An 11,046-nucleotide genomic window follows, 5' to 3' on the forward strand; every position below is an offset into this window, starting at 1 on the left:
TTTTCATATATTTAATGGCTGGATTTTTTTTAAGACATTTATGCATGTAACTAATCTTAAGAATGAAATGCCTTTTACCTTGAAATTTAGGTTTATAGCATAAATGGAAATTGACTAGCAACATACAGAAAATCAAGTAGCCTTTAGTAGAATTCCTTACTAATGTTGGTCTGACCTGTAGCACTGCAAGAAGCAGTGAATTTGTATGATCAGACGAAAGTCTCTCATCTGTTTTCAGATGTCTCAGTGTTATAGGTCCTAAGACACATGTCAGAAAAAAAGCCCTTTGTCCTTCAGTGCAAAATCAAGCATTATTACTCAGCTGCATTGTCTCTGAATATAACAAAGTATTTTCATGCAGTACATAGCCAGACTGTGTAAAGATGAAAAAGAAATGACAATAGGGGTTGATTCTGTCCCACATTTAAGAAGAGGTGACTTGAAAAGCTTGTGCATTTTCAGTTTCCTACATGGATATTTGTTACGTGATTTAAGCTGGAAATACATGTAATAGGGTTTTCAACAACAACAAAACCAAGCTGGACAGACAGTGCTAATTCATAGCCCTTTGCAGGTGGCTGGGCTCGTTGTGGTTATGTAGACAATCTTGTATAGCCTTTCTTTAGCAGCCTAAAAGGAACCTTCTGCCAGTTATGTGTAAGTTAAACCTTACTCAGGTGACAGCTAGCTGGATGGGCTGAATGGATTTGGGACAGGGAGAGGCAGGAGGTACCCTTGGGAAACAGAGTGTCACAGTGATTCAGGTGGTGATAGCTCTTATTGGAGGAGTGAAGAAGCAAGTTGAGCAGTAAGAACCTATGGGGGCTCTGCAGCCACCTACAGGGCTTCGTGCTGGTTCTTTTTTGCTTGCTGTACCTTACTCTGAGAGCTTAAACTTACCTCCTGTTGTTAGCCTGTGTGATTAGCTTACATTACAAGTGCAGCAGTGCCATGGGGTTTTGCAGGCAAACATATTCTAGAAGTTTTATCCTCAGGAAGAGGGTAAAACCACATTGCTTTATAACTGTCTATACAGGGCTATTTTTTTGGTTTATTTTGATACCTGAGCATGTAATTCTAAATTCTCCTACAAAATTAACATTCGTCATGACAAGTAACCGGCATAGAAGATTTTTGGGAATCTTCTTACTACCTGCCATTCCCCTGACTTCAGAGCACCTGAGATACCAAGCTATGTGAAGTTGAGCACTTTGAGTTGCCTGGCAGTGCATTTGGTATGTGACAGGGTTTTTTCTTCTCCTCAGCTGTCTTTTGTCCCAGACACCATTATCCTACCCCCACTTCCACCACCAACTTTACACTGTGTAGCTGAACAGACAGTAGTTGTCTTTGTAGGTTTGAGTGCAGGGCCTTGCCTGAAATGCACCCAACAGTTTTTTTTTTTATCTGTTGGATTCAGATTAACAGAGATTTGGGACCAGAGAGAATAGGTTTTTGCTGTTGATACTTACTCACCTGATGGTTCTCTCTATCCCATTAATGATTGGGTTTTCTTAAAATCTGATAAGATGGAGAAAGGAAGCACAGCACTCGGGGAATAAGTAAGTACCTTTTGTTGAATGTGTCCTAAGACACACACATCAGTGGGCAAATTCAGCTGGGGAAGAGGCAAATTGCAGTTAACTTCACTCAGAGCCCAATCACACGCAAAAATACAGCAGAGTCAGAATAAAACACCTTTGCCACAGGGACCTAAATGCCCTCTAACTTCAGATGGAACCTTACTGATGCCTGGCTAGAGAAGCTGCAACAAGAACAGTTGAGCTTCTGAAACCTCTCAGCAGTACCTAGAGACTTTGTCTCACTGATGTCTTAAAATAGTGAGAGACAGGAGATTTCTTGTTTCTTTAAAGCAGTTTGAGGAATTAAAATGGAATTGAAATGCTTTGTAATGCAGTCGTAATATAGATACTGTCCAGATGTCAGGTTGATACAATTGAGTAAAATGTTAACGCAGTCAAAAAGCAATCCAATACGTGTCATTTCCACAGGATATTCCAGATGTTTCATTTGAAGCTTCAAGAGCAGAAATATTATTTAAAAAGATCATAGGAATTTAAAAAGATCATAGGACTACAGGTATCATTTTCCTAATAGGATCAGTTTCCCCCTCGTACTTTATATCAGTGATCCTGCAATTATCCATAGAAATGTATATACTACTTTCTGCTTAGGAGTACTATCTATAGGCTGTACTTCGCATGATCTGAAGGAAGCAATACGACATACCATGCTTAGGCCTTAGACTTCAGACCACAAACTATAGGTTGTTGACTCTTTTCCATAGTTCTTGCTTAAAATGTGCATAACTCGTAGAAAAATAATCACCGGACAGAAATGCATGGAGAAACTGGGCAGTAACACTAATGTTGAATCCCTAGGCCTTGTGACCTTTGGTATTTGTTTAAGCAGCCTTATTTGATTAGTAATAGATATTGTTACACCCAAATAAACATTCCTGGCAGTTGAAACCAGCACCTTTATAAGCAAAGGTCTTGTAGAAATTTAATACATACAGGTCAACTCAGCTTCTATGAGGAGTTGCTGTGTTATTGTCGTAATGCTTGAAGTTAATGGTCAGCTAAAATAGAATGGCTACATGTGTCATACATTGAGTGAAGAGGACTGACTAAAAGCCATTAGTGTCCAGAAGAGAAAGACAAAGGAAGAAATTATATCACTTCCAGATGAATCCTAACTATCCCCCGAAGTCTGTGTTAGTATGACAGGCAAGAGGCAGGGGCATTAATCAGAAGGTCAGATAGTGCAATTTTAGACAGATTGTCTTGATTGAAAAGGCACTGGGAAATTCTGTAGAATGCTGGTGCTATGAAGCTTCAAAATGCTTGTTTAATGGCCTGATGGGCTAAGTGACAATTCTACCTGTCATACTAAAAGGGAACTGTACCTTTCACCACCGCTCATGGTAGAAGTGCTGCAAGAGCAGAGTTGTGCTGCACTTTGAAAAGAACTTTTAGTTCTTCTTCTTGTTTCTTCAGGATTCTCTACCACAGTTAAAGTGTAAACCTTAGAACTCCCTCCTGTTCCTACTGTCCTCAGATTCGTTTAACGTCAGCCTGCATAGCTGCTTTATTCCTGAAGAGCTCTCTTACAAATAGAACTCTATCAGCATTTTATCCCTAACAGTTTAAACAAGTAATAAGTTATTATTTAACTCCTCCACATCCTAATGATAGATTTTTGAATCAATCATATTTGCTATTAAGATAATTAATAGCGCATTTCAAAACAGTCCACTGTAGACATCAGATGCTAAATGCAAATGAGGTACTTGAATATATGCAAAATGGAAAACTCCATTGTAGGCCATTTGTATGTTTTGTATGTTTTGCTAACCAATAAGACTTGCCCCAGCCAAAAATACTTGCGTGTTTGTGGCCTCATGATTAACATAAGGCGACATTTGCTCTCAGGCCTTTTGTCAGCTTTGTTCTCCTGTCACTACTTCTCATTCTTTGCTCTGTTCCTGTCAGTAAATCCACATGAACAATAGCTGAAAGATCACTCCGCTAATATAATAAATGCTGTGATGAATCATTGCTTGGGCAGACTTATCTGCTCCTTGAAGCTTGAATAAGTGTCCACAAGTTGCGATAAATCTGTTTCTCTGTAATAGAGCAAACCCCAAATACTGCGTAACAAGAATCATTAGGCTGGAGCCACTGCAGCTCTAATTCTTGTATCCTTGGGCTCTCAGTATATGTTGGATACCACTTGCAGTTTGGGATGGGAAATTGGACAGGCTACAATAATAAGTAGTCTAGTTAGTGCTGGCTGCAAGATAACTACTTGTACCAAGCAAATAGCGGTTTGCTGCAAGAGAAGAAGATGCTACTGGTTTAGATTAAAAGCTTTTGTTTTCCCATTTTTGTGGCACACATTTTCCTGTGCATCTGTGGAAGTACAGTTCTGAGGGAGGTGGAGCTGATGTGCAGTCAGGCAGCGGTGCTTTGTCATTGGACTCAGTACAAGCAGGATTGGGTGATATTTTAAGGTTTGTTTTATGTAAGAGGTCAGATAAAATAATGTAATGATGACTTGAAAACTAATCAACTTGTACCCTGGGTTATTGTTGAATGGATGAGCTTTCTGAGACTTCTCTTCCAGTTCATTGTATCAGATTGTAAACACTCTTTGTTGGTAATAATAATTATTCTGGTGTATAAAGATGATGATGCATTCAGGACCAAAATAGGAGAAAGATGCTGATGTCACATATACTGAAGTACTCCTGCCTACATGTAGTGATGCAATGTAGCTGGATGAATCATGTGCAGCATTTGCAAACACCCTTTTTGAAGTAAGCGAGTTGCCATTCCTGCCACTCCTAAATAACCTGGCTTTTTTTCCTCACTTTGAATTAAAAACATGTGACTTCTCCACTGTTCATACAGTTTGTCATGAAAAACATCGGTGTCTCCTGTTCCCTTAATACCTGGATATCATGCATCTGTCAAGGAGAACAGATGACATTCTTCCTTGCCCTTAATATTTACCAACTTAAGAGATTTTGTTGTCAGTTGAGCAACCTCAGAAGGAAATAAATGACTACACAGTATAACTTTCAACTGAAAGACTCGCGTTGTCTTCCTTTTTATTCTGTGGGCCATTTTCCATCAGTGCAGTGGAATGCAAGGGAGTGCTAGGGCCCAATGTGTTGGAAGCTTTGCAGTTAGGTTTTCCTTTTTTTTTTTTTTCTCTTATTTATCCCAGATAAATTATGACTTCTCCTGAGGAATTTACCAGTCAAATGTGACATTGTAATCAAGTTTATGAGATTTTAATCCAAAGTGATTGTCAAATGGCAACTGAGGGCACTCAGCACCTTACAGGACTGGGACCATAGTGAAAGCTGATGTTTGAAGAGTAGATGTTGCAAAATAGTTGTAAAGAATTGCTAGATTTCCTTATGAAGTTTTGCTTAAACTGGTGGAAAAGTGTCACGGATAGAGCCATGCACTTCATTCACAAGAGGGAAGCTGTAATATGTGATTTCATTGATATAAGACTGTGAGTTTAGAAAATTCAGTGGTTAATGGAACAATGCTTTAACAACATTTAATGACAGGTACACTTGAGTATTTACTGCATAGGGGACAAGGTCAGACAAAACATCAGGGAGACCCTCCTGTTGAGTCATGAGGCTCAGAAAGAATCCCCTTGCATTCTAAACTACTCAGAAGGGAGTTCAGACATGGCTGGATCCAGGCTGAGTCCCAGAGTTGCTCAATGTTTATTCCTAAAGGATTATGTAAGTGTAATCAATCTGTTATATTACTTAGCTAAGATTTCGAAGTTTCAGTACACTTCTTCCCAATTCACTTACCATGTATCCAGTGCATTGAGGATTCTCATAAGCTTGAGGAGTAAGGGATCTCTCCCTATCTTGAGTAGGGAGGCATCCCAACTCAAGAGATGATCCTGCCATGCAGCCTGCTGCTGTGTGGAAGAGCTCAGTGGCCCCATGGCTGTCCACTATTGGTGTAGACTAAGATGATTGGCTTATAGTCATATTTGCACACCTGCAAGTGTTAGTTTCTTCTAGACTTGGTTTGAGATGTTAGTTTCTTTCAGACTTGGTTTGAGCAGGACATTGACCAGCCGTGTGTTTAAGTGGGCACATGACTCAAATTAGCTCCTTGGCTATTGTTGTCTGTCTTCACAGAATTCCCTCAGAGCCAGGTGCAGCCATCAGGACCAGAACATCCGTTGGGACTGCCCCTGGAGGTTATCGCTTGAGGGGGTTCCAGCAAATAAAGGTCAGGTTGGGGTGGGCACACCAGCACAGAAAGCAGGGCGACATGACCAGATGTATATAAGGATGTATCCTAATTCCATAAGGTAGGAATGCCGCACGGGGCAGATAATATCCTGTAAGATGTAGTTCCTGATTTTAGATAATGCTTTAATGACGGTTTATAATTTGGAAAGCACTCCAAGCCCATATATACTGCATTCAGAAAACAAGCCTGCAGGTTCCGCTGTGTTTCTTCTTTTTACTCTCACGTGACAGCTTAACTTGTTACTACTTGATTATAATTAGGTACTTGATTTTCATCAACAATAATTTCAAAGTGAAGTGCTTGATTTTTTTTTTTTTTTTCCTTGAAGTAGGCTTTGCTTTATACTGGGTGATTTCAGCCAAGAACATGAACTTCTGTGCCTCAGTTTATTTATCCATAGTACAATGAGTGGTTTATCTACCTTGATTACACTATCCACTGTCAAAAAGTGTCTATGTAGCATTTTAAGCTCTAGTGATCTTAGCAATGCATTTAACTTTTCCCCCATATAATATATTGATCTCTGAAATCCAAAATGAAGCTAGTGTTTTAGACCCTGTGTCTTTTCTAACATCTTCTCTTTGCTCTTATTAGCATAGCATGCCTCTTCCATTTAATCTGATTGTACAAGTCTAATTTCAAAGTCACGTGTTTGGCTGAGTTTCTAACCTCTGAAGAACTACCCAGGATTAATCAAAGCTTACTCTGTGTAGAGAGGGTCTTTTGATTTTCTTCGTTTTGCTGTCTGTAGCAGGATATTGCCTGTGTAAGCAAAATCAAGGTGAAATACTTGCTAGAAATGCCTGGGTGTTAACATAAAAGCTTCCATCACGTAAATGATGGTTCTGGAGAAACTTAAAAAGTGCTTCCATTTACTGGAGGTTTTGCTTAGAAGGCTGGAGTCTGCCCGTGGAGCCTGGCAGCCCCTAGACATGCGCATGCAGTCACAAGGCTAGGATACATTGAACCGTACCCTGTCCAGAGTAAAGGTAACCTAAAGAAGCTGAACAGCAAAGGGTTAATGGAAACCTATTGCTAAAAAGTTACTGGAGTAGTCTGTGTCTATAAAAGGTATGAATCCTGACTGGGCTTCTGTTATGTACTGGAGACTGTTTGAGGCCCTGTTAAGGACACCAGTGGAAAGATGGCTGAGGATTATAAAGAAGAAATGTATAGAAACTGTTTGAAAGGACTCTTTAGTGAGGGAAAGGCATGAGGAAGGAAGTTCATTGCGCAGCCTGCCATGGGCAAGTGACTGATTTGGAGGGGAAAGGGGAAAAACGTGTTTCAAAAAATGTGAACTGTTAGAGTGAAATTGTTGGCTACACAGAAGTATGTATCTGAGCGAGAGCTGACCTGTGAGACTTGGCCCAGGAAGAGGTTCGGGAAAGGGAAATGGATATGTATTTTCAATGTCTGCGTGTGTGGACGTGTAGGGGTGTCTATCCATTTATATGTGGGGCTTTTCTACTCTCCTAAAAAGAGCTGTATATGGAAATCTTGTCAAGACATCCATACTTGCTGGCTTTGCAAATTCAAATTCACACATGTGAATGAGTAACCTCAAAACTGGGGAAGACACAAATGTATGGGAAGCCAGTGTGTTTTCTGTAGGGAGGCTGGTGGTCTAGCATGGTTCTCAATGACCAGAGCAGCAATTCTGAGTGCTGCTGTTCTCAAAGGGTAATGAGGAAAGGGTATGGGAAATGAAGACTGCCCAAGATGTGTGCCAGTACAGAAAAGGGACAGAGAGGGGGCCTGTTCTCAGAAACTTGTGTCCTGAGATGTAGACACCAGCAAAACAGTCCAGGAAGCATTTGTTAAGCAGAGCTCTACGTATCTCTGTGTTTTACCAGTTTGGAAAGAGTTGGAAGATTGAAAGGTTTGCCTTGAGTGGTCAGTAGATAGTGGTTGCCTGAGATGTGTGATATTCTGTGAGGGATTGTAATAGGGCAATAGCTTCATTCTGGAGCAATAACATCCTGCGGAGATGGCTATGGTGCATTTTTCCCACAAGTGACTGCTTGTTACACAGAGCATTTTCCTTTTCTCAGAAACCCTTGTGATACACTTATGTAGAATTTTATTTATGTCTCTTCAAATTCAGAGTGCTGAGCACAGATCCCAGCATGGAGGAGAATAACTTTTTTTATTCCATAAGACAAGTCAGAAGGCAGTCATGATAGGAACTTCATTTCAAACACTCTCTTCGCCCAGCAGCAGTGCTGGAATCCATAAGCATAAGTGCTTACCTTTCCTGGCATCTTAATCCACACTGTACCTGTTTTCAGCCCAGACATATCAAACAGCTACGTTCCAAGTTGTGCAACTATGAACAATCTTACAGGAGAGATACATATGTGGTGCTTAAAAGATGTACTTTAATGACAAAGTTTGGGCTACTCACAAAGTGGTTGTAATAGTTTGGTGTACTGTTCTTTGTGCCTTTTTTCTTTTTCCTTTTTGGTTTGGTTTTGTTTTTTCCTGAATGGGAGGAATTCATACAGATAGAAATTGCATGAGTACTTCCAATTTTCATTTCAGTTGTTGTGTTTGTGAGTGCATTCATATATGTGTTTTGGGACAAAGGAAGAGAAGGCAAGAAACACCATGTACATGTGTACTTGGATATAATATATATTGAGCAATGACCCAGGTGGCAGAGTTTGAAGATCAGATTTCTAAAGTTGCTCGAGGCTTGTCTGACTCTCATGCTGAAACCTGTTCGTAGTTCCCACTGGCTTCAATGTAAGCAGAGTTAAATTAATACTGACAGCTTTGGAAAATGAAGCAGTTTATTTCCTGAGCTGTGATTGAATAGCATGACGTGGTTCTCATCTGCTGCTAGTGAAAATTTCCAATAAGCACCATTTTATCTCCCAAATTTGTTGAACACTTGCCTATTCTTTTGTCTCCTTGTGCAAATCCTGCTGCCTGCCTGTGAGAAGCTATGCATGCTTGTGCTGTTTAGAATGAGAGAATTCCAGTAGTCTGCTTTTCTTATTGGAATGACTACTGAAAAGAGCCTAACTGCTATTGAAGATGGTCAGCTGCCATGCTGCCAGCATCTCAGAATTAAAGACTTCTAAGAAATTATGAATTGCTAGGTAATAGATTATTCTTTTACAGCAAAGACTTTCTATTCAAAGTAAGCTACTTTGGGGGAGTAAATTAGAATAGTGTTTTGCTGGAGCTGTGTATTTAAAGGAGAATTGTGCATCATGCCCTTGTTTTGCCAGATTCAAACAGCTACTCGAGTCATAAATGTTTCAACAGCCTGAAGCTTTTTCTTTTTAAGTACACAATGGCATTTGTCCTGTTCCTCTGTGACTTCTTTGGCAGTGTTTCTATTTAGGATACCCTGTTTAGAAATATCGAAGACTTCTAATGTAAGCTTTTAGATACGTTATTAGCTTGGATGTAAAGCAGAGGAGGGGTGACTGTAGCTAACAAATATGGCTGCTTCTTGGGCTGACTGGCCGGTTTCAGCAGCACTGGTTTCAGTAGTTGTCAGGAAAGTCTGCCAGATTTAAAGTACTGTGTTTTGTTCAGCAAAGACATGTCTCTGGTGAAATGCTGAGATTGAGGTTTCAGGGCCTTTGATGCTATACTTATGGTTCATCTAGTTTGGCTGTTTTCAGAACAGGCTAAAGGTATTGTAATCAAAGTGAAAAGCATGAACTCATAGAACTTGGTTTAGGAAACAGCTCTCCTTTAATCCAGAAAGATACATAAGAGTGGATAACATTGGTACATCTTATCTCACCTGAGCCCTTGCACACACTTACATACCCTCATAAAATTCTCATAGTCCAATTGACACTGCAAAGTAGGTGTCTCTTCGCAGGGTCTAGACCTTATTGGAGTTGGGGAAGTTATCCTTCTTTGTATAAATATACCATTTGGGTTTTAAGGTTTGGCAAGCTCTCAACCTAGCTGATTACAGGCAGCAGTAAGTTCCACAAAGTGGTTATTTATTTGCCTTTACAATATTGTTTTGTGTGTTTAAAACTTCTGCCTCTTTAATTTTTCCCTGCTATAGTTATGTGGAAGGGGACCGAGGAGCACTTAGTATAAAAAGTGTACACAGTTGTGTGTTGTGTGGGTTTGCTTGGGCTTGATTCAGGATACCTGTACTTGAATGTTGCTGGCTTTTCTCCTCCCCATCAAAACCCCATATTCTATTTCAGAATGTCTGTAATTTTGCTTTCTCTGGGCTATCTCATCTCAGTGTTTCTTTGCATAATAAAGGGATGAGCTGGATAACAAACTGGGATTTTCAGTACTGTTCCCTCTTCCTTTCTCAGCATAGCAGAGTATCTTACTTGTTTTTGTGGTCACTTTTGCTGAACAGCCCACAACCCTGCTAGCTGTATTCCATCTCTGTTCCAGTGCCAGTTACAGCCCTTCAGTGTGCAGGCTGAATTGTTTTTTCCAGTTCATGATACTTCACTCATTCCTGTAGTATTTTAAGTGATTTAGCATTGCACTGGAGGTTCAGTAAGTGTACTTACATCCTTCTGTCTGTTTGTCACAAGTGCCTTATAATGTGGCAGCTACAGGTGCAAATGTGTTTATTCATATTTACCTTCACTTACAGATCAATAACTATCTCAAATATTTGAGCTATAATAGATTTCCTTGGAAAATTGTCTTCATCAGTGTTGTGCAGCGGGGACTATAGAAGGGTATGAAGTAGATAGCTTTTAATACAGACTTTTCTTTTAACACAGACATGATCTGTTACTCAGTTCTGTAATGGGAAAGGTGGTCAAACAAGTCACCGTGTCCAGAAAGCAAAAGCATGAACTGGCAGCACAGCGTTGGCGACTTCAGGCTTGATTTGTCTTAACTCATGGTAAATGTAAGATAATGTACTCCTTAGTTAATGTGGCAACAGTGGGGGAATTAGCACAGAGAAGCTGTAGTGCTGCAGTATCCCACCCCAGTTTACTGCATCCATTTGTTTACTTGTCCATGTTGTAATTGCTCTCTATACCTAAAACTTCCCCCCCTCCCCTGATTGTGATTAGGTGATTTCTCTAATACCTCGTTGTTACTGTGGAAAAGCTGCACAGGAGACAAGTCCATCAGGGTTTATATTGCTCTCTTGTCTCTGAAGCATTTGTTTCTATCACATTCCTTTTCTAAGAAAAAAATTCTGTGTGTTAACAAGGGAATAAAACTGACTTTGTTATGGTGGGCTTATGTGGGCATGGTT

At 40.1% G+C, this 11,046-nt stretch overlaps 1 long non-coding RNA gene across 1 annotated transcript in view; it reads left to right on the plus strand.

The window, feature by feature from the left end:
• The window catches only part of LOC130595734 (uncharacterized), an 87,726-nt gene extending 76,901 nt beyond the window's left edge, over positions 1–10,825 (plus strand). Inside the window, exon 4 of the long non-coding RNA XR_008971370.1 lies at positions 10,559–10,825. This is a non-coding gene — a long non-coding RNA (uncharacterized LOC130595734). The remainder of the gene's footprint in view (positions 1–10,558) is intronic.
• The last annotated feature ends 221 nt before the right edge of the window (positions 10,826–11,046 follow it).

Source organism: Pezoporus wallicus, unplaced genomic scaffold (genome assembly GCF_028554395.1).
Source record: "Pezoporus wallicus isolate ANWC-B61680 ecotype Strahan unplaced genomic scaffold, APGP_CSIRO_Pwel_v1 contig_8333, whole genome shotgun sequence".
NCBI classification, from domain to species: Eukaryota; Metazoa; Chordata; class Aves; order Psittaciformes; family Psittacidae; genus Pezoporus; species Pezoporus wallicus.